General features: G+C 45.3%; 1 pseudogene across 1 annotated transcript in view; it reads right to left on the bottom strand.

The window, feature by feature from the left end:
- Positions 1–23593, bottom strand: part of LOC147454849 (DEAD-box ATP-dependent RNA helicase 17-like) — an 87558-nt pseudogene that overhangs the window by 10134 nt on the left and 53831 nt on the right. The window contains exon 9 of the transcript XR_015188703.1: positions 17982–18228. The product of XR_015188703.1 is annotated as a DEAD-box ATP-dependent RNA helicase 17-like (transcript). The remainder of the gene's footprint in view (positions 1–17981; positions 18229–23593) is intronic.

Here is a 23593-nt window from a genome sequence, read left to right as displayed (position 1 = left end):
TCTCGCGCATCTCTCTCCCCCCTCGGCACATATGGTAATGCCCCACTAGTTGGGCTTCTCAGATGACCATGTACAGTTCTGGGGGTTTTATGCACGTTTGCCAAGGCAAGAACCTTCTGAACAGGAACTAGATTAGTTGATTGCTAATCCCCCACACGTACGCACAATTCCATCGCAAAGGATTGCAAAAACGGAGTTTTCTCACGTGAAAACTCGTCCATTTCAAAGGGGAACTATCCCATTGTGTGTGGGTGCATCAGAGACACACGTAGACATGTTCGTTTCGCCCAAAACAGAAAATTACAGCTTGTTGTGTTTTTCTGCAGGTTTAGGATTTTGCACCTAAACTGTAGGACAACGTCAGGGGAGCCTTGGGATGCTTAAACAAGGCTTTGGGCACCTGCCAGTGTCAAAACAGGGAATTTTATAGCACGCTGAAATTGACCTACAGCTCATGGGAAAGCTTCCTAACCGCAAGGGAAAGTGTCCTTGACAAGTACTTTTGACCTACAGAGGGTTTTGCACCATTATGCTGGTAAAATTGGGTCAAAAACTTGCAATTACAGCCATGGACAGGTTTGGACAGCTTGGTGAGAGAGAGGTGAAAGTGTTTGGATCGTCTATTCGCAATAAGAATAAAGAAATACCGAAAGGGCACCAGTCTTTGGGGCCAACAGGTCGTCTGCTCTGCTTGGTAGCGCTCTAGCTTCCAAGCCGTGTGTGTAGTTCTAGGCCACCCCTGTCTGTACCTTTTGTTGATGTGAATGCCCCACCAATGCAAGTCTTTATGACTGGGCAACTTGAAGATGATGCATTCAGGACTCAGTTGGTTGCCGCTGTGAATGCTTTCACTTGACTGGTGCAGAACCCAAGGTTTATGGAGTTTTTGCGAGCACCACCGTACCACAGCAGACAATGCAACTCATACAACCGGTAGAGCCCGTTGAGGCTCAAGCCCAAGTCCATCATGCGTCCAAGCAGGATAGGGAGCACTTGCACCTTGCCGAGTCTGTTGGGGCTCCAAGACGGGTTCCTTCCGTCCATGAACAGGTGGTTACGACGCCAATTCCACGGGTTCAGCCCGCTACCTTTCAAAGTCCACATGTTGCATTAAATGGATAGGCAACCAGTTTCCAAGCAATGCATCAAGTTTTTCCACCACCCACGGTACATCCTGGGTATTTTGGGGGTGGACCTGTGTTCCAAAGTCTGGCTGGTTATGCGCCTGGAAACCAGCATTATATGCCGGAAACAATAGTTGGGGGTATGCAAGGCATGATACCGAACCCGATGTATGGTAATATCATCATGCAGCAAGGCTTTCAGTGCAACCAAGGCCAGTTTGGGGTGCCACAAGGCAATTTTGGCATGGCTGGTTTTTCCGACCAGCAACCACATATGGCACCAATGACACAAAATGTCAATGGCCAAGGAACGCCGATGATCCCTCTTACAGTGCCCATGTTGCAAACAATTCCCTATGACAATTTGGGGGCACTGTCACAAATTCATGACGTGGCAGTATTGCCCGGACACACACGTGGACTCATTAATGACGTGGCAACATGTACGGATCTGCCGTGAAACGCGTTGAGAAGCTGACAGTACGGACGCTGACAGGCTGGCGGACTGCTGACGTGGCCGCTGTATGGACAAGTGACGTGGCAGCTCTACGGACGCCCGCTTTTTGAGCTGACATGCTAACGTGGCACCTATACGGATTTCTGCAATTTGCGCTAGTGCTTTTTGCTGGCAAATTTTTGGAACAAGTTGTTTTTGGGACTTATTGATTTTGAGTTTATTGCTTTTGAGGCTCTGCTTTTAGCATCTCTTGTAAGAATAAGAGTTCTCAAAGCATCTGAACACACAATCTGAGAGCCAGCACCCGCGGGAGTTGTACTTTGCTCAAAGATAAATATAAAAGAAATACCGAAAGGGACGCCAATCTTTGGGGCCAATCTCTCTTGGCACGGAACTACGTCGGGCCGTCGACTCTTGAATTGTGAAGTATTTTTAAAGTGATTCTCTCGTGTCGTGACAGATTCTAGACTTGGGGTGCCCAAACTTGTTATAGTGGTATCAAAGCACTGCTGATTTCTCTTCTACCGGGAAATCCGATCCTTCTTCTCACGGCACGTATGAATTTTGAAAAGAATCAATCGAACTCTTCTACAATCGCTGAGGCGGGAGGAGGCAATACGGAAAATTCAAGCGATTTAGCAGAGAAAGAGTACGCGCCACCTCGGCCCACACAGTATGAACTCTTGGAGATGCAACGTCGACAGCACGTTGGCGAGTGCACAAAGCAGATGCTTCAATTTGCTAAGGATCTCCAATTTGCAAAAATTTTGGCCCAGCAGTAGATGGCTGAAGTGCATACTCAGTGGCAAAAAGCCACCGAGCCACCAATCAAACCGGCAATCAAGAAGCCTCCTACTCCGAGAATGTTTACTGAAGAAGAACTCCATGACGCAGTCCAGACCCAAATCAATCAGCTTCTGGACACATCAAAAAAGCAACTGAAGAAACGTAACAAGGTAACTGACTTCCCCGGTTACTTGGGCCAAAAATCCACTTTTGAAAATGCCAGAAAGCAGTAGTAGTATATATGCTTCAAAGAAGTGCCCAATTCGTCCGCGTCTTCTTCTGACAGCTCGGACAGCTCGTCTTCTTCTGACTCGAGTGATGAGGACAGAAAGGGTAAGAAATGACGGAAAGATCATATGTTTTATGCAAAAAGGAAGCACTTCTACAGAGCCAATCAGTACGATTTCCTCAACGACAAGGGAAAAAAGGCCAAAGAATTCAAAGAGGGACGAGAGGCAGTAAAGTTTAAGCACTTTTCAGGGTTTCGAGGAGGCCGCTATACAGAGCACTCCAAGATCAGACGGGCAGCATCCTTTCGGAAAGGCAATGCACGAACATGGTGGTCCACTCTTTTGTTGAGGAAACAAGAGCCGACAAAGTGGTTGAAATTTAAGAAACTCTTTATTTCTTCATGGCTCAAACAAGAATACGAACGAGACGTGATTACTGACTGGAACCATATTCGGATGGTCAAGGCAAAATCTTTGGATTCTTACTATGAAAGAATTTGGGACACTTTTCTACCTGCTTCATCCTTAAAGAAGATCAGTTTTAAGGAGCAGATTGAGCGGTTTTGTTGTGGACTTCCTAAAGAAATTCGAGCTACTGTCTTGAAAGGAAGTTCGAGTTTATACAACAGTTGCTCGGACATGCGAAGCGGGGATTTGCTATACATTCAGGTAACTTGACTTACCCATCAGATGAACCTTCAACAAGTCATAGCAAAAACAAACAACAAAGAAATAGACGACCTCCATTGAAAGAAGACTAGAGAGATGAATATTTCAAAGCAAGAAAGTGTTTTGAATGTGGAGAACAAGGACGCATCGCTACACAGTGCCCCAAAAAGACACAAGAATCAAGACGACTAACAGATTGAAAGGACAACAAGACGAGACGATACTCGTTCCATAACAGATTTTAGATACAAAAAATTATGGATGAACTAGCATTATTTTACTTTATGAATTTATGAAAATAAGACTTTTTGGAAGATGATTTTGAATTTTGAATAAAACTAATGTTTTATGAAAGAATCTGTTGTTTCTGGAGAAAGAGCAGAATTAAGAATGAGACGATGATTTTGGAGTAGTGACAGCTCTCGAATGAACCTGATAATTGGATCGCGACCTATTCAATGGAACTGTCGTGCGCGCATCAAGAGTTCCTGCGAGATAAGATGGCCACACAGCTGGAACTGAATGATTGGACCACTGTTCGATATTAACTTAGTGATGGATTGGAATCCCCGGAAATGATTACTCACACACGATAGTGCTTGAGGCGCGTGATTCTTGCACACGATAGTGCTTGAGGCGAATGATTACTCGCACACAGCAGTGCTTAAGTCGAAAATCTCTATAGACATGATCACAATATGACATTAGTTAATCCGACATCAGTGAGGTCTGGTGAGGATCTAGATGCGGTTACTAAATACGTTGTTGGCAGTCATGGTCTGAGATTTGAAATAAATATATGTGATGTGATCTCAATGTGATTTGGATGTGATGTGATGTCAAGTGTTGAATTTGTGTCGTCTAGTGCGTCGCTACTTAGAGTCAGTGTATATTGAATTGGTTTATGGCCTCTGTCTGTTTTGCAGGCGTAATTGACGACAATTACAATTATTTCAAGAGAGGGGTATATCACAAATTGATGACGTGGCAGTACTACCTGGACACACGTGGATTGACTGATGACATGGCAGCATGTACAGATCTGCCGTAAACCGCGCTGACACGCTGGCAGTACGGACGCCGACACGCTGGCAGACTGCTGACGTGGCCACTGTACGGACAGGTGACGTGGCAGCTGTACAGACACCCGCTTTTTGCGTTGATATGCCGACGTGGCAACTGTACGGATTTCCGCAATTTGCGCAAGTGCTTTTTGCTAGCAGATTTTTGAAACAAGTTGTTTTTGGGACTTATTGCTTTTGAGTTCATTGCTTTTTGGGCTCTGCTTCTGGCATCCCTTGTAAGAATAAAAGAGTCCTAAGGGCCTCACTTCTCAGAGCGTCTAGATGCAGACTCTGAGAGCGAGCACCCACGACAGTTGTACTTTGCTCAAAGATTAATAAAAAAGAAATACCGAAAAGGGATCCAGTCTTTGGGGCTAATCACTCTTGGCACGGCGCCAGGCTGTGTCGACTCTTGAATTGTGAAGTATTTTTAAAGTGGATTCTCATGTTGCGACAGATTCTAGACTTGGGTGCCCAAGCTTGTTACACGCACTGGAAAATCCAAAAGCCTACAAAGAAGGTGGTGCAACTGTAAAGTTTGACACTTTCAGTGGCTTTGAGGATAAAGCAAAGGCTCTTACTTTCCTCTAGCAATTTGATACAACTTATGCAAGGGAGAATTTTACAGAGGCCTCTAAGCTTGTTACAAGCACTGGAAAAGCCAAAAGCCTACAAAGAAGGTGATGCAATTGTAAAGTTTGACATTTTCAGCGGCTTTGAGGATAAGGCGAAGGCTCTTACTTTCCTCCAACAGTTCGATATAGCTTATGCAAGGGAGAATTTTACAGAGGCCTCTAAGGTCAGGAAAGCTATCACTTCTGTAATTAAAAATCATCTTTCTGCGAACTTGATTTTTGCACGTGATGTTTTAGATAATTATCAGATAAATTTATTTGTGTTAGATAAAGAAAGGTCAACATTTTTGCGAGAGTTTAATGACTGTTTTTCAGATTCATTACCGTCACAATTGCCACCGGAGAGGCTTGAGGCCCATGCGATAGACTTGGTGCCAGGGTGTAGCCCACCAAACAAACCTCCCAACAAGGTTAGTGTGGCTCAGCAGAAAGAGATTATGGGCCAGGTAGAGGAGCTTCTAGAGAAAAGGCTGATTCAGCCTAGTTCTTCACCTTTTTGCTCCCCAGTGTTCCTAGTGCAGAAGAAGGATGGCTCTTGGCACATGTGTATGGACTACTGTGCGTTGAATAAGGATACCATCAAGAACAGGTTTCCTATTCCAAGGATTGATGATATTCTTGACCGTTTAAAGGGTGCTGCAATTTTCAGCAAGATAGACCTTAAGAGCGGGTACCATCAGATTTGTATAAGGCCAGAGGATGTGCACAAGACTGCGTTTAGGACGACATTTTGTCTCTATGAGTTTTTAGTGATGCCACCTGGTCTTACAAATGCTCCTGCTATGTTCAATAGGATGATGGACCGGATTTTCCGCTTGCATCAAAAGTTTGTTGGCACATTCTTTGATGACATGATAGTCTATTCGAAGAATGAAGAGGAGCATAGGCATCACTTGACATTGTTTCGAAGAGCTGCGCAATCACAGGTTACTTGTCAATCCTAAGAAAAGTGAATTCTTCTTAGAAGAGATCCACTTTCTTGGCCATAGTGTGTCAAAGGATGTTGCTTGAATGGATCCTGCAAAGGTTGAAGCTATAAGACATGGCCAGACTTCAAGACTGTGCACGATGTTCGAAGCTTCCTTGGATTGTGCTCATACTCTAGAAGGTTTATCAAGAATTTTACATAGATAGCTTCACCTCTTCACGCTTTGCAAAAGAAAGAGGTCGCTTTAAGATGGATCCAAAAAGAGATTTCAGCTTTCAGTCTCTTAAAGGAAAAGTTGACTTCACATCCCGTGATTGTTTTACCAGATCTCACGAAGTCAGTGTGATGGTGTGGCAATAACATTGGGGCAGTGCTAATGAAACATGGTCGAGTAGTAGCTTACAAGAGCAAAATCTTGCAAGGGCCAGGAAAGACTATGCAAATCTATGAGAAAGAGCTATTGGCCGTCATTCATGCGCTCTCTAGCTAGAAGCACTACCTGCAAAGTGTTGATTTTGTTGTCTAGACAGGCCATCAAACCTTGTGATACTTCTTGACATAGTCAAAGTTATCCTACGATGGGCAAGCATTCTTTCTATGTTCCACTTCCAGATTATGCATGTGGAAGGCAAGAAGAATGTGGTGGCTGATGCGTTATCAAGAAATCCACATATGTCAGTTGTGTCAATTCCTTATCATCATGAGCTTGATGACATGAAGGAACAGTATGCTATTGATAAAGATTTTGCAAGGATCTTTGAGTAGTTGCAAGATGGGCAACACCATGAGCACTACCTCCTCAAGAAAGGTTTTATGATGATGCATGGTAGACTATGTGTCACTAGGCCATTGCGACATAAGGTTATGGTAGAAAGCCACCGTATGCAGTGCACCGTGGTATAGGTGTGGCAGTGAAAGCGATCGAGACATTCTTTTATTGGCCTACTTTGAGGAGAGATGTGGATGCCTTTGTGGTAGCATGTGTGATTTGCCACAAGGTCGAGTTTGACAGGCAAAAGGCACTAGGGTTATTACAGCCATTGCCTATTTCAGACAAGCCATGGGAAAGCATTGCTATGGATTTTATCTTTGATCTTCCAAGAACGTCGACAGGGAATGATGGTATATGGACCATTATTTGCAGGTTTAGCGAGCACGCCCAACTTATTCTTGTCAAGAAGAAGATAAAATCTGACCAGATGGCACGGTTGTTCATGTACAATGTGTTTAAGTACCATGGTATGCCACAATCGATTGTCAATGATCATGATCCTCGCATGACGAGTTTGTTTTGGAGAGGATTGTTTGAGAACATGTAACAAACTGCTGCAGTGTCAAAGCCTAAAGAATGGAGCCAACTTACAGATGCCGGCCGAGGGGCCTAAACCCTAAGAAGAACAAGTAGCAGAAGAAGAAGAAGTCCTACCAACTTATGGGGACCCCGTCGGATGGGGGCCCAGTGACATAGAGGGATTAAAATAAAGCAGGACCCACACACACACACACAGAAGAAATTGCATAGCTGCTGATGACATGGCACATTTCCGAAAATTGTAATGGCTGATGACGTGGCAAGCTGTACAGATTTCCGTAGATTACGCTACAACTTTTTGAAATTGCTTTTGGACCAGATGCTTTTGAGTTTGAAGGCTTTTCAATGTAAACTGCTTTTGGGGCCTACGGCCTTTAAATATGAGGTTAGGGCTCATTCTCTAATGCTTCCTGGTGAAGGTGCAGAGTCTGGAGTACTGGCTTGTACTGAGTTGATACAATATAAAGAAATACCGAAAGGGGCGACAAGGTTTGGGGCCAATACTCTCTGGGGTGGAACTCCGCCACTCCGTGTCGCGTGTCATCTCTCTCTTTCAATTCAGTTGTTATTGAAGTGTTAAAAGTCTGTTCTTTTCTATTGGCACGTGGTGCCTGTCTTGTGACAGAACATGGGCACTACGCTCAAGTTCTCGTCTTCGTTTCATCCACAAACTGATGGACAGTCAGAAGAGGCTAATTCTATTGTCTTGGATCTGTTGAAATCTTATGTGTCAAATAATAAAGGCAAGTGAGAACAGTATTTGCCTATGCTTGAGTATGCGTACAACAATACGGTGCATTCGTTCACAGGCAAGGCACCTTTTGAGATTGTTGAAGGTGGCAAAAAGGTTCCTCCCATTTTGCATCCAAAGGACAAGATCTTTGAGGCAGATCGATATGTTGAGAACATGGATGAAATGTATAACAAAATCAAAGTTGCCTTGGAGAAGCCTCAGGCAAAGCAAAAAAGGGCAACTGATCGTCACCAACGTGAACTGTTGTTTTCACCTGGTGATTGGGTTCTATTGAGGTTTGAAAAGGCAAGGTTAAAGAAGATGAAGGGCAAGGAACGGTTGTTTCCTAAGCTCAGTATGCGCTACTATGGGCCTTGTCAAGTGCTTGATAAGGTCAGCGATGTTGCTTATAGGCTGAAATTGCCTAACACTTGGAAGATTCATAATGCGTTTCACGTGAGTCTTCTAAGATCCTTTGTGGGTGATGTGCCAGACGATATGCCATAGGAGGATCAGCCAGAAGTTGATGAAGTTGACGCCATCTTGGTACCTGAGCAGATTTTGGCACATAAAGAAAGAAATGTTAAGGAAAAGTTGCACGACGATATTTGGTGAAGTTCAAAAATTATCCACCTATGGATGCAAAGTTGGATGGAAGAGTGCGAACTTTTGGAAACTCCAAATGTACTGCAGCTCTACCCTGAGGCCTTTGGGTTACAGCCTATGTCACAAACTGATGACGTAGCAATGCCCACACACACACACAGACGCATGCTGACGTGGCAGCCAGTACGGACGCCCGGATAATTCGCTGATTGAATGCTGACGTGGCAGCCCAAATTTTACGTCGGAAATTACGTTGATGACGTGGCAGTCCATACGCAGTACGGATTTCCGCAAATTACGCTGGCTGATTTTTATTACAACTTTTGGGATAACTGCTTTTGAGTTAGTAAGCTTTTGGGTTAGAGATTTTTGGGGCTCTGCTTTTGGGCATCCCTTGTACCAATAAATAAGTGGGTTGCGCCTCATTACTTAGAGCATCTGGACGCACAGTCTGAGAGTGAGCGCCTACCGACTCTCTTGTACTTTGAACACAGATTAATATCAAAAGAAACAGTGAAAGGGGCGCCAGTCTTTGGGGCCAATACCTCTAGGAACGGAACTACGTCGGGCCATGTCGCCTTTTTGAACTGTTTTAAAGTGAATCTCTGTTGTGTTGCGGTAGAATCTTGACTTGGGGTATCCAAGTTTGTTACAGTGGTATCAGAGCGCGGCCGATTTCTCTTCTACCGGGAAATCCGATCCTTCTCTCGCGACACTTATGGATTCCAACAAGAATCTGTCGACTTCTTCTACATCTGCTAATGCGGGAGAAGATCACGAAGAAGATTTTCATGATCAAACAGAGGAAGAGTACGGGCCACCTCATCCCAATCAGTACGAATTTGAAGAGATGGAGCGTCGAGAGCATGTTGACAAGTGCACAAAGCAGATGATTAAAATTGCGAATGATCCGCAATTTGCAAAACTTTTGTCTCAGCAATCCATCGCAGAAGTGCACACCCAATGGCACAAAGCCACAGAACCACCCATTAAACGGGCAATCAAGAAACCTCCTTCTTAGAGAATGTTTACAAAGCAAGAATTACAAGAGGTGGTTCAAGCACAAATTAGTCAGCTTTTGGACACAAACAACAAATCCAAAAAGCAAGAGAAAAAGCACAAAAAGGGGACTGACTTCCCGGATTATTTGGGTCGTTAATCTTCTTTTGCATCGGCAAGAAAGCAAAAGAAGCGTGTACGATTTGAAGGACTACCTAGTTCTTCTGCTTCTTCTTCTTCTGACAGTTCTTCTAGCTCTTTTGACTCGAGCGAGGAAGACAAAAAAGGCAAAAAGCGAAGCAAAAAGCAAAGCTTCGGAAAGGGCAAGAAAAAGGCAAAGAAACCCAAATTTCCCCCAGTTTTTGACAGTCCTATAGAGGAGTCATCCTCAGACAGTTCGGACTCCGACGATCACATGTTTTATGCAAAGAAGAAGCATTTTTACAGAGCCAACCAATATAACTTTCTCGAAGACAAAAGCAAGAAAGTGAAAGAATTCAAAGAAGGTGGACAGTCGATTAAATTTGAATCCTTTTCTGGGTTCCAAGATGGTCCGAGGGCTTTGGTTTTCATTCAACAGTTTGACATCATTACTCGAGCACTCCAAGATTAGGAGGGCTACATCTTTCTTCAAGGGAAATGCTCAAACATGGTGGTCCACTCTTCTTCTGAGGAAGGAAGCTCCATTTAAATGGTTGAAATTCAAAAGGCTCTTTATTTCTTCTTGGTCGACTCGGGAGTCCGAACGAGATATACGAATCGCTTGGAATCATCTTCAGATGACCAAGGGAGATTCTTTGGACGCTTATTGCAAGAAATTTTCTACCAACCTCTTCTTTTAAGAAGGTCTCGTTTAAGGAACAGATTGAGCGGTTTTACTGCGGACTCCCTACAGAGATCCGAGACTACTGCCTGGAACAAAAGTCAAATTCTATTCAAGAATTGATGGATCATGTGAAACGGAGTTTTGCGATACATTTGGAAAATTTGACCTACCCCACTGATGAGATCTTGACTCAGAGAACCCAACAGACCTCTCACAATGAAAGTAGAAAGAAAAAGAGTTTCCAAGAAAAGAAAGACAAGGATACATGACCCCGGCTCACTCTTCGAGTGAGGGCTAGTTACATCAAAGAAGGGAAGTGTTTTGGATGCGGGGAACATGGGCACGTCTCCGCGAAGTGCCCCAAAAAGGCACAGCAAGAACAACATGAAGACAGACTAGAGAGTTCAAGAGCAGCTGAGGAACGTGGCAGAAAAGGCAAGATGAAAGTAGGACTAGTTCCAGATTGCATGGGTACTGACCCAAGCACGATTGATGAAAGTACAGAACTTTGCCGAGCTTGGGGCAAAGTGAAAGATCAAGAAGCCCTAATTTTCTTTGATGGAGGAGCCAAGGCCAACTTCATTTCACCTGAATGGGCGGCGCCGCTCAAGATTACACCCGATCGAATGGACCACCAACAGAGGCAGTTCTAGTGGCACCCAGACGAGACATAGCCATTACACCTGTCATTGGCAAACTTCGGTTGCATTGTCAGGGGTATTTGGGGCACGAGGACTTTTACATAATGCCCTTGGCAGGTTATGACGTCCTCCTTGGAGTCCCTTAGTACCATAAGAACAACGCCCTGGTTGACTATCAGGCGAAGAAAGCGACTTTGACAAATGAAAAAGGGCCGAAAAATTGTACTTGATGTGAAACTGAAGGGCGAGTCTGTCCCTACTATATCGGCTTCAACCGTTTCCAAATTAATGAAATCCACCTGTTTGTTTACTCGATCTACTACAAAGAGTTAAATGATGAACACAGAACGAATACGTCTGAACTTGATAAAGAACGCCAAGATTTTCTCCACTCATGCGATTGCTTTTCTGAGGGCCTACCAAGCGAGTTGCCACCATCTCGTCCTGAGGATTATACTATTGATCTGATAACTGGAAGCACACCATCAAACCGCCCACCTTACCGTGTTAGCCGAGCCCAGAATGAAGAGATTATGAACCAAGTGAAAGACCTTTTGGAAAACGGTCTTATTCAGCCGACTACTTCACCCTACTGCTCTCCGATGTTGTAGGTTTTAAAGAAAGACAGATCTTGGAGAATGTGCATTGATTATAGGGCTCTCAATAAAATCACCATTAAGAACAAATTTCCGATTCCGAGGATCAATGATATTCTTGACCGACTACAGGGATCCTTGTCACAAGACGGGCACCACGTGCCAACAGAAAAGAACAGACTGAACACACTTTTAGCACTTCATTAACAATTGGAACTGAGAGAGAGAGAGAGAGACGACACACGACACGGAGTGGTGGAATTCCACCTCAGAGAGTATTGGCCCCAAACCTTGGCGCCCCTTTCGGTATTTCTTTTTATTGCATCAACCCAGTACAAGTTGGTACTCCAACCTCTGCACCTTCTCCAAGAAGCATGCCAGAGAATGAGCCCTAACCTCATATTCAAAGGCCCTTGGCCTGAAAAGCAGTTACAATGAAAAGCCTTCAAACTCAAAAGCTTCTAGTCCGAAAAGCAATGCCAAAAGCTGCCATCGTAATTTATGGAAATCCATATAGCCTGCCACGTCATCAGCCAGCGCAAAACGCGGAAATCCGTACAACTTGCCACGTCATCAATCATCGTAAATTTAGGAACTTCCGTGCAGCTGCCACGTCATCCGCTTTGCGTGAGTGTGTGTGTGTGTGTGTGTGTGTGTGTGTGTGTGTGTGTGTGTGTGTGTGTGTGTGTGTGAGTCCTGCTTTATTTTAATCCCTTTATGTCACTGGGGCCGAGGTCCCCATAAGTTGGTAGGACTTCTTCTTCTGCTACTTGTTCTTCTTAGGGTTTAGGCCCCTCGGCCGGCATCTGTAAGTTGGCCCCATTCTTCATGGCTTTGACACGTCAGCAGTTTGTGACAATCCTCCTGTTTCAGCATAATTGATTTGAAAAGCAGTTATCATCAGATCAAAATCACACCGGGAGATGTCTACAAGACAGCCTTTAGGACGAGCTTCGATTTATATGAATTTCTCGTGATGCCTTTTAGCCTTACCAATGCTCCACCGACTTTCAACCGAATGATGGATAGGATTTTCAAAGAGTACAGATCTTTTGTCGGCACTTTCTTTGATGACATTATAGTCTCCTCCAAGGATGAGACAAAACATAGACACCATCTGCTTCAGGTCTTTCAGGCATTGCGAGATCACAAGTTAGTTATCAATGCCAAGAAGAGTGAATTTTTCTTGCCGGAGATACACTTTTTGGGACACATCGTCTCAACAACAACAGTACACATGGACCCGGCCAAGATTGACACTATACGTGATTGGCTCGATTTGAAGAATGTTCTTACTACAAGCGGTTCATTTGAAAGTTTGCAGAGGTCGCTTCCCCTTTGCACATTCTGACACAGAAAGGAGTCCCTTTCTCGTGGGGACGCACAGAGGTGACTGCCTTTCAGACATTGAAAGAGAAATTGACTACGGGACCAGTATTGACTTTGCAGGATTGCAAAAGTCATTCGAAGTATATTGTGATGCTTGTGGTCGTAGTCTGGGTGCGGTCTTAATGCAAGAAGGCCACGTCATTGCCTGTGACAACCGATTGTTTTCAAGGCCGGAATTGACAACACAGATTTATGAGAAAGAGTTTTTGGCGGTTATCCATGCTCTTACTCAGTGGCGACATTACCTACTCGGAGCCGATTTTACGGTCTTCACTGATCATCAGAGTTTAAGCTACTTCTTGTCACAGAAGTAGCTTTCGGAAAAGCAGATGCGGTGGGCTAACATCTTGTCACAGTTTCACTTCTAGATTGTCCATGTACATGGACAGAAGAACTTGGTGGCAGATGCTTTGTCCCGGAAGCCGTTAGTCTTGACTGTTTCCGTGATTCATCATAGAAGCTTTGAGGACATAGTCGATCAGTACGCCACAGAATAGTCTCAGACAGTTTGTTTTGGAAGGCTATTTGGGAGAACATTGGCACACATTTGCAGTTCCTGTCATCTTTCCACCCACATACAGATGGGCAATCTGAGATTGCAAATTCAGTCGTACTGTATTTATTGAAGTCTTACATTTCTGATTAGAAGACTCGATGGGAAAAAAATTTGCCCCTGGTGGACTTTGCCTACAATACCACGATCCACTCTTCTACGGGGAAGGCGCCATTTGAGATTATTGAAGGTGCTACGAAGGTTCTACCCTTCCTTAGCACGAAAGATAAGAATTTTGAAGCCGACCAGTACACGAGGGCCTTGGACACTGCTTTTGCCAAGGTCCGGGAGGCTTTAGCGAAATCTCAAGAAAGACACAAGAAGGCAGCAGGTCGACAACGTCGCTATTTGAAATTAAAGGAAGACGATTGGGTGCTCTTACGTTTTGAGAAGGCACGCCTAAGAAAGAAAAAGGAAAAGGAGCGGCTTTTTCTAAAGCTTAGCATGAGATACTATGGACCTTTCCAAATAAAAGAAAAGACTAATGATGTCTCCTTTAAAATGAAGCTGCCCGATACTTGGAAGATTCACAATGCATTTCCTGTGAGTCTATTATAGCCTTTTAAAGGCGATGTGCCCGATGATAGGGAGCCAAATGAGCGACCCAAAGTGGAGGAAAGCGAGGAGATACTCATTCCAGAACAGATATTGGCACACAAGGATGGAAAGTTTAAAGGTAAAGTGATTAGGCAGTTCTTGGTTAAATTCAAGAACTATTCTGCATTGGATACAAAGTGGATGGAGGAGGAGGACCTAGCAGATACTCCTCAAATTTTGAAACTTTACCTTGAAGCATTCGGTTTAGCATAATCTACTCCGATAGAACCCCGATTTCAGCATGGGTGAATCTAGTGCAACGGGCTTGCACAAGAGGGGAGTCACTCCGCTCCTTTGTGAATGGATTACCCCGATTTTGATATAGAGTCACTGATGTCCCTTTGGGTTTCAGGGATACTGCTGTTTCAGGGATACTGCTGGGCTTTATGAACTGGAATTCCCGAAAATATGAAAATGATTGATTTGTACTTGACTTGTTTGGGTGCAGAAACTGAAAGACGAAATAACGGCAACATTTCCGTCTCATAAATCTCTATAGACATGATTGCAACAAGGATTAGTTAATCGGGCATCTGTGAGGTCCCGATTGGATGTAGATGCGATTAATAAATACGTTGCCAATTAATCATGGTCTAAGATTTGGAATGAATTTGAATGTGATTTGTCATGTGATGTCCTGTGATGTACGATGATGTGACTGTCTATTTGTACAAGTGTTAGATGTGTCGTGTCTAGTGCGTCGGTACTAACAATCAGTGTCTACTAAGACAATTTATGGCCTCTATCTGTTTTTGCAAGCGTAATCGAGGGCGATTACAATTCTTTCAAGAGGGGGGTATGTCATAAACTGATGATGTGGCAGTGCGCACATACACACACAGACGCATGCTGACGTGGCAGCCAGTACGGACGCCCGGATGATGCACTAATTGGATGCTGACGTGGCAGCCCGGATTTTGCGCCAAAAATTACATTGATGACGTGGCAGTCCGTACGCAGTACGGATTTTTGTAAATTACGCTGGCTGATTTTTATTAGCAGCTTTTGGGATAATTGCTTTTGAGTTAGTAAGCTTTTGGGTTAGAGATTTTTGGGGCCCTGCTTTTGGGCATCCCTTGTACCAATAAATAAGTGGATCGGGCCTCATTACTCAGAGCATCTGGACGTAGAGTCTAACAGTGAGCGCCTCCCGACTCTCTTGTACTTTGAACACAGATTAATATAAAAAGAAATACCGAGAGGGGCACCAGTCTTTGGGGCCAATACCTCTGGGCACGGAACTACGCCGGGCCGTGTCGTCTTTGTGAACTGTTTTTAGGTGAATCTCTGTTGTGTCGCGGTAGAATCTTGACTTGGGGTGTCCAAGTTTGTTACAGCCTATGTATGCCCCAACTCAACGTGTTCAAAAGAGGGGTAATGATGGAGCTAGCACATCAAATATACATACGGATACACTGCAATAGAAGTGTGCAACGTTCTTCAAGTGTTAAAAGGTATTATATTCACTTCTATCATAGATGGAAATGACAAAAGTATGAAGGTCTCATTAAGTCATTTATATCTATGTGTTATGACCTTTCTTGCAGGTACATGCGATGATAAAAGGGTACTAACAAGTTACAACACAAGATCATCAATGTCATGTATATATGGCATGCAATAGAGGACGTTTGCGATTTCAAGAGGGGCGTATGTCACGAGGATGTGGCAACCACTAACCTTAGTTGTTGGTTTCTTTCCCTTGATTTTTTTAAAATTTTTGGGACCCTCTTTTTGAAGTCACAAATGGTTGGACATTGTGTGGCCAATGTGAAACGGCCGACGGCCAAGAGTTTCACCCGCAGTCGGGAAGGGCAGATTGCCGTGAGATGGTTGGGCCAGTCAACACTGGATCCGAGGAGTAGAAGGGTGTCTAGGCTCAGGTCAAAGTCATTTAGGCCCCTTGCTACACTTATAAGTTGGTGGGTACTAAAAAATTAACTCAAAAGAGGCAAACTCAACACATGGCGGCTTCAGAGGCACTTTCCCAGTCTGCATGAAGAGGGGGCGCCCATTTCAAGAGAGGGGACTGATTTTTGCTCTTCAAGTGACTACAATGTCTCCGTAGGTGATCACGGCTTTAATGGAAAGCTTGCCTTCTCCCTTGCTCTATGTAGTGCGATGATTTGTTCTCGTGTATCTCTCCCCCCCCTGGGCACATATGGTAATGCCCCACTAGTTGGGCTTCTCAGATAACCATGTACAGTTCTGGGGGTTTTATGCGTGTTTGCCAAGGCAAGAGCCTTCTGAACAGGAACCGGATTAGCAAATTGCAAATCCCCCACAAGTACGCACAATTCCATCGCAAACGATTGCAAAAACGGAGTTTTCTCGCGTGAAAACTCGTCCGTTTCAGAGTGGAACTATCCCATTGTGTGCTGGGTGCACCAGAGACACGTGTAGACGTGCGCGTCCAAAATGATCCAAAACAGAAAATGACAGCCTGCTGTCTTTTTCTGCAGGTTTAGGGTTTCGCACCTAAACTGACGGACAACGTCAAGGGAGCCTCAGGAAAGCCTCGGGATGCTTAAACAGGGCTTTGGGCACCTGACAGTGTCAAAACAAGGAATTACAACACGCTGAAATTGACCTGCAGCTCACTAGAAAGCTTCCTAACCGCAAGGGAAAGTGTCCTTGACATGTACTTTTGACCTCCAGAGGGTTTTGCCCGTTATACTGGCGAAATTGGGTCAAAAATCTGCAATTACAGCCATGGACAGGTTTGGACAGCTGGTGAGAGATAGGTGAAAGTGTTCGGGTCGTCTATTCACAATAAGAATAAAGAAATACCGAAAGGGGGTGCCAGTTTTTGGGGCCAACAGGTTGTTGGTGTCTGCTTGGTAGCGCTCTAGCTTCCAATCCGTGTGTGTAATAGTGTGTTCGAAGTGTTAATTCCAATTATAGGTTTTATTGGCAAAGTTTCTTTATGTCCTAAAGTCTAAAGTAAAGTTTCGGGTGAAAGCCAAAGTCTACCGCCCTGCGGGCCAATTTCAGAGAGTGTGTGTGTGAGAGAGAGAGAGAAATGAAAGGAAATGAAGTGTTATATTAATGTCTTCAAAAGGCCAGAGAGAGAGAGAGGACCATTGGCAGCACCAGCACCAAAACCCACAACGCAAGTGCCAACTTTAAACTACATGGAAGAAGGCAAACATGATGCAGAAGACGACTAGGCAAAGCCAAGCACTTAGGTGGAAGAAGGAGCCAAAGCCAACAGGAATCCAACAACCCTGCCTGCATGCGTGGGCGTCTACACACACACAGACAAGCAAACATACAAGAGCACCCAAGATGCTCACACGTGGACAATTACCGAAAGCACAAAAGAACGCACAGGGGTAGGGAATAAAGAGGGAAGGGGAGGTGCTGCTGCCCATTATTGCACCACCAACTTCGGTAGGTTCTAACCTAGGGGTTTGACCAACTTTTCTAAGACTTTTTCAAAGTAACAGGCATTAGTTGCCTAAACATAAGAGTGAATGCACTAAGCAATCAAAATATGCTTTCCACTGCTTTGTCACAGCTACAGCAAATGCTCAGTTGACAACACGTTTATGTGTGCAGACGTGCACATGGACGCACACACCACAAACATATTCATACGAAAGTACATAAAAGCAGGGCTGACAAGGGAAACCTGTCTATAACCGGCTGGTTTCTGCTTGCTCTAATTTTTTCCAGTGATGACCCCAGTTGCTGTGGAGAGCAATGCAAAGTACGGAGAGGAATGTACGCACAAACAATGATGCCCTATCTATTTTGAAACTGTTACATACCAATAAACACACAAGCTTAAAATTCTTCTATATGCTTGTGCACGCCAGTAAAAGACACCACACCTGTTTGCTGATGAAGCTCTCAAGAGACTTTAGAAAATTTGACACAGTCGGATGTGTTTCTAATAGGTCGCAATCTGTTGCAGTATTTAATTTGATCTTTCTAAATAATTTGGCCCACATTCCCCTGAAAGAAACCTCCTGCAAGATCACACTGTGCTTATGTAGCTCAGTCAGATAGTCCCTTTCACAAGGCTGCAAGAATAATAGTGCTTCGCCTTTTTGTCCAAGACGAGCAGTTCTTCCAACTCTGCACAAAAAAATGAGATGCAAGGTGAATATTTGGTCATTACACAAGCAAGTTACAACGATGTATGGTACATTTGGGGAAAAATCTGAAGAGCTTTAGTTGCAATTGATCAAGAGATGCTTTTCTGCAGATGCAATGAGAAAGGACATAGACTCCAGCAGTCTCCATTGTATTGGATAGTCCACTTGTCTAATGTACACATCCCTCGATCAAAATAACAACCATCTTTGTGTTGGGTTTTAGGGTTAGGGTTTCTATGTTTAGGTCAAAGATGCAAATTATCATTTGGTCCATCTGGCCAGGCACAGATATTCTCTCTCAAGAGAGGTGGTCCATGTCAATCTCTTAAGAGTAAGAATGCCACTAGCTAGGTACTTACTTTCTCTCTCTAGAATCTCTATGCTATAGAGACTGCTACAATCTCCCTAAACCTGATTTTGATTCTCTAGACTGTTCTCTCTCTCTCTAACAGTTTCTCTCTCCCAGCAGATTTTCCTCTCCAAAACTACTTGGCAGCACACACAGACTGGCTATTTTTTAGGGTCTCTCCTGTTGGCTGGGACAGGATGCACTCACATGCTGGAACCATAAACGGGGGGCAAGTCCAGTAGACTACTTGACGGGTTCAACATCACTGATACCAGACATTACGAGCTTCAAGATTTCCAACACCAAGAGCCCTATTGGCATAGCAGCAGACTATGCTATTTTGACATTCACAACACTCTATGCTTATTCAAGAGAGGCAGGACCATGTATCCTTAAGTATCCCAGATACCACTTTAGAGAGGCCACCTCACATGATTATGTGCAGGAAAGGCTGCAAAACTTTGACTTGAGAGAGGGAAGTGACTTTGACGAGAGCGAGAGCGAGAGAGAGAGAGAAATGAAATGAAATGAAATGTTATATTAACGTCTTCAAAAGGCCATAATGACCTATGAGACCCGAAAGTTACAAAGTGGTGGATCTGATACAAAGTCAGAGTAACAAAATAACAAAATAACCTAACAAAAGTACAAAACAAAGATATATACTATGGGGTCCTAAGTTGATCGATGTGAACCAAGCAAAAGACTAAGCAAAAAATGGGCAGCTTGTTGGGATAGCTGAATCACAAGAGATCTAGCATCGGTCGTTGGCGAATCTCATCAATTTCCTCCATGGTTAGTAGTTTGACCGGGCGTCGTGCATGCCTGGCCAGCGTGCTCCGAATTTTCTGTCATAGTCTCCGTCGATGCTGTGTAGTTCTTCGCTGTCGCAGGCGTCTGGATTTCCCCAGTTCAATCGCTCGGTCAATCAGTGTGCCTCTGGTGTGAGACGAGGGGCAGCTCTGCTGTGGGAGTGGCTCTTGCGGCTGTCCCGTGTCTGCTCTGAAGAAGTCTGTGATCCGTCTTTGAGACTGGCTAGCCTCGCCATTCATCAGGCTATCTCTGTGTCTGCGCAGCTCGAGCAACAACAAACCCAGACATCTCTGATCATCGTATCCCATGACTCTTGAGAGTGGTCCAAAACCTTCTCTGAATAAGCAATGGAAGCGGCCTCGTATCTCGTAGTAGACAGGGCAGCGACATGTATAGTGTAGCTCTGTCTCAGGTTCCATGTTACACAAGGGGCATGTCCTGTCCTCTGCTGCTACTCCCCTGTATCTCCCCGTCTCAATCCACAACTGGTGAGAAGATGTGCGTAACTGGCCAATAGCACATCGTATCCCATGAGACAAGTGGGTATCCATATATCTGGGTCTCGCCACAAAACCATCTTCCGTAAGCTGGAGAAGATGGTCTTTGTAAAAAGCCATCTTCGTGCCCAATTCCTGTGCTGGTTGTATCCATGTCCTTCTGGTGTCTAGCTGGGTCATGTCTTGGCGTATGAGCTTGGTGATCTCTGACTGTGTAAGGGTGAGAGATGGTGCATCCAATGAGTAATGGAATGGTGGCAGCCGGTCTATGCTGAACCCATGTGCCTGAAACCATGATGTCATCTCCCCATACCAGCATGTTGTATCTCCTTGTATGGCTAACTGTCGAGAGGATTCAAGTGCTATGCGAGCATATTTGTCTCTAGGAAGTTCCCATGTGCGGTTTATGAAGGAGATTGATCTGGTGAGCGCCTCCACCACAAGTGGGGGGGCCGCTAGCTCTGCTCGGATAATGGCCCGTGGTGCTGATGCCTTGGCTCTAATGAGCCGCGAGATAATAGAGACGAGAGGTTTCTCCATGTTCCCCCATCCGTCTGAGCGACCCGTCCTCCCGTGGTGATCCACTGAAGGTCCCCGTATCTCGGTTCCATGGAGCAATGCTGAAGCCACCAAGGTGTCAAAGAGCCAGAGCTTCGTCCGGGGCTCCTGAAACTGAACCTGCGAACACATCCTCTCCAATCTACCTAATGCTGCATGGGCTCTAGTAAGTCTGGTTTCTGCTGCTCTTCTGAGTGAGAATGTAGGTCCGCTAAAAACCACTCTAAGGTAAGTGTAAGCGTCTGTGTATTCCACAGTCTCCTGGCCGTATGTGAGTGTAGGTGTTGACCTCCTGATCCACTGTGGGGTGGTATTAAGCACCATAACCTTGGTTTTACCCAGGTTGACAGACAAACCACTTTCGTGGGCAAACGTATGCAGAGCATCCAATTGACGTGTCATTCCCTCTGGGGATTCGGAGATCAACACTATGTCATCAGCATATAACAAAAGTGGAATCCATGTCCCTGCCAACTGAGCACCTTTATCCCCATCGCTGTCAATGTAGTCAGAAATCTCATCCACATACATACCGAAAAGAGTGGGAGAGAGCAGGCAGCCCTGCTTCACCCCAATAGCGGAGTGAACCGGTGTAGAAAGTCCCTCCGGGGTGCGTACATGCTACTGATCTGTACACTGCCATGATCCCCCAAATGAGTTTTGTGGGTACTCCCATTTCCTGTAATCTGCGCATCAGTCTAGCTCTAGGTACCGTGTCGAAACATTTGCGGAAGTCCACAAAGCTACAATAGATCCGTCTCCCATGAGATTTGCCTTCCTTAATGATGGCCCTGAGTGTTAGGATATGGTCAAGAGTAGAGAAGCCTCTCCTGAATCCTGCCTGCCCAGTTGCACATATTCCTTTCCTCTCTGCCCATCTACTCAGCTGTTGCTCAAGAATGGATGCATACAACCATGCCAGTGTGTGCCCAATCATAATAGTGCGATAATTCCCAGGCTCCATGGGGTCTCCTGATTTGAAGATAGGTACGATCGTAGATAGGCTCCAAGTGTCCGGTAGGCCCTCACACACGGCACGGTTAAACATAACTGCTAGAAGCTCTGCTAGCAGGTCTTTGGCATGCATGAAATGCTCAGCTACTAGGCCCTCATGATCATATGCTCTCCCAGTCTTCATCCTGTCAATGGATTTCTTCAACATCTCAGCAGTGAAAAAGACACACGTATGTGGGCATGGGTCTGGGGGGTTGGGTAGGGGCGGCTGTCCAGGTACTGTGTACAAAGATGATGCGTACTGACCCCAGGTCTCTGTGGAGGAAATAGCGGGGGGGGGGGGGGGATTGCTCATGAAAGAGCCGCCACGCCTCACGCGAGTCTTGACTCAAGAATAGCTGATCTAGATCCTGTTCGAGTCTAGCCAGAAAAGCCCTCTTCTTCCGCCGCACCAGGCGTCGGAAGTCCATCTGTGACTGTCTGTGAGTGACGTCCCCCAACAGCACCTCCCTGTGAAGTCTGGCTCTAGTCTGGCGGCACTCCTCATCGTAGCAGTTGTTCTGAGGCATGCTCCCAAATCGGTGGCTCTGCTCAGGTTGCGTGTGTGGGTATGCTTCAGCTGCTGCCTCATGTAATGTCTGTGTAAGTATAGTAGTTAGCTCCTCCAGAGGTCGCCCCGGGTTCTCAGTGCATAGGCCTCTGTAGATTCCATCCATGTATACAGAGTCCGTCTCCCTTGTGAATGTGTAGCGAGTAGGCCTGTGTGTTGCACTGAAATGGAAGGAGATGGTCATCGACACCAGAGCATGATCCACCGCCACCCCCACCGATCTAGGCCCAACTGTGAGATCCTCGATACTAGAGATGAGATTCGATTGTGCCATGACATAGTCCACCGTGCTGGCTCCATGTCTGTGTGGGAAGCATGTAAAGCCTCCCACAGAAGGAAATCTCTGTAGGCCGTTCAAGATGGCCAATCCATGTGCAGTGCCCATGTCTATCAGGTGTCGCCCATACTCAGTATATTCCATATCGTGTGATAGTCTGGAAAGGCCCGTCTCTGCCACATCTATCTCTCTTAGCATCTCCTCTGAAGTATCATAAAACACTGCCTGGTGATGGGCAGTCCTAGCATTGAAGTCCCCGAGGATGATAATGTCACCGTCCCTAGAGAACTCCCATATGTCATCATCCAAAATAGAGAAAGGGGACTGTCCTTTGGGTGGTGCATAAACAGATGTACTCAGGGGAAAGTAACAAATAGCTAGATAGAGGTATCTGCCTGTCTCTGCTTTCAGTCTCACCCACATGTACCTAGCCTGCTCGTCCCCGCGGGCTATATGTATCAGTAGCTGCAGATCCTCTCTAAATAACACTGCCACTCCTCCCGAGCCCCGCCCTCTGTGCTCTGAGCGTGTTTCCTTTCTGTAGGCTGTCTCCCACCTATATCCACTGATGTGAGGCATGGATTGCCCAGGGGCCTGGTGTGTCTCAGAGTAGAAGATGATATCTCTTCCAGTAAAGCTATCCTCAAAAGCACCCACATCAAGACGCATAGATCCATTGCAATTCCAGGCAGCTACTTTGAGTGTGGTCCCATAAGTCTCCCACCGTCATGTGGAGCGTCGCTCAAGTATTACCACTTTTCCGTCTTGGTAAAAAGCGATCTTGCCTTTTCCCCTTGCCGCTCTAATCTCCGGCATTACTTCCTGCATATAAGCGATCTACGAGAGGGTGAGATCATCCCCAAGAAAGATGCCAGTCTCTTTAAGAGTTGGTCTTTTCTTCAAGAATGACTTCTTTGCTTCCATGGAGGGAAAACGGAGGATGAGTGCTCTTTCTTTTGAGGTTTCTCCACTGCCTCCATTTTTCTTTATGTTGCCCAATCTCCATGCCCTTGTGTGTGTCGGCTCATGAATCCCCATCAATGCTGTGAGTTCTTTTACTTCTTCGTCCACATTGCCTTTGTCTTTAAGACCGCAAATTCTCACATGTAAAGCGCGCACCCTTCTCCTTTGCTCCTCCTCTAGTGTCTGGTTAATGATGTTGTTGGGTGTGGACGTGGGCGTTATCTCCTTGTCTTTTCCTTTCTTGGCCACCTTCATCCATTTCTCGGCTTCGTCTGCCTTTTGTTGGGTTTTGGTAAGAACATCCACCCAAGAAGTCGTCATTTC

The sequence above is a fragment of the Adiantum capillus-veneris genome, chromosome 7, assembly GCF_014529385.1.
Source record: "Adiantum capillus-veneris isolate H3 chromosome 7, ASM1452938v2, whole genome shotgun sequence".
Taxonomy (NCBI): domain Eukaryota; kingdom Viridiplantae; phylum Streptophyta; class Polypodiopsida; order Polypodiales; family Pteridaceae; genus Adiantum; species Adiantum capillus-veneris.
This window is presented reverse-complemented; position numbering and strand designations above follow the sequence as displayed.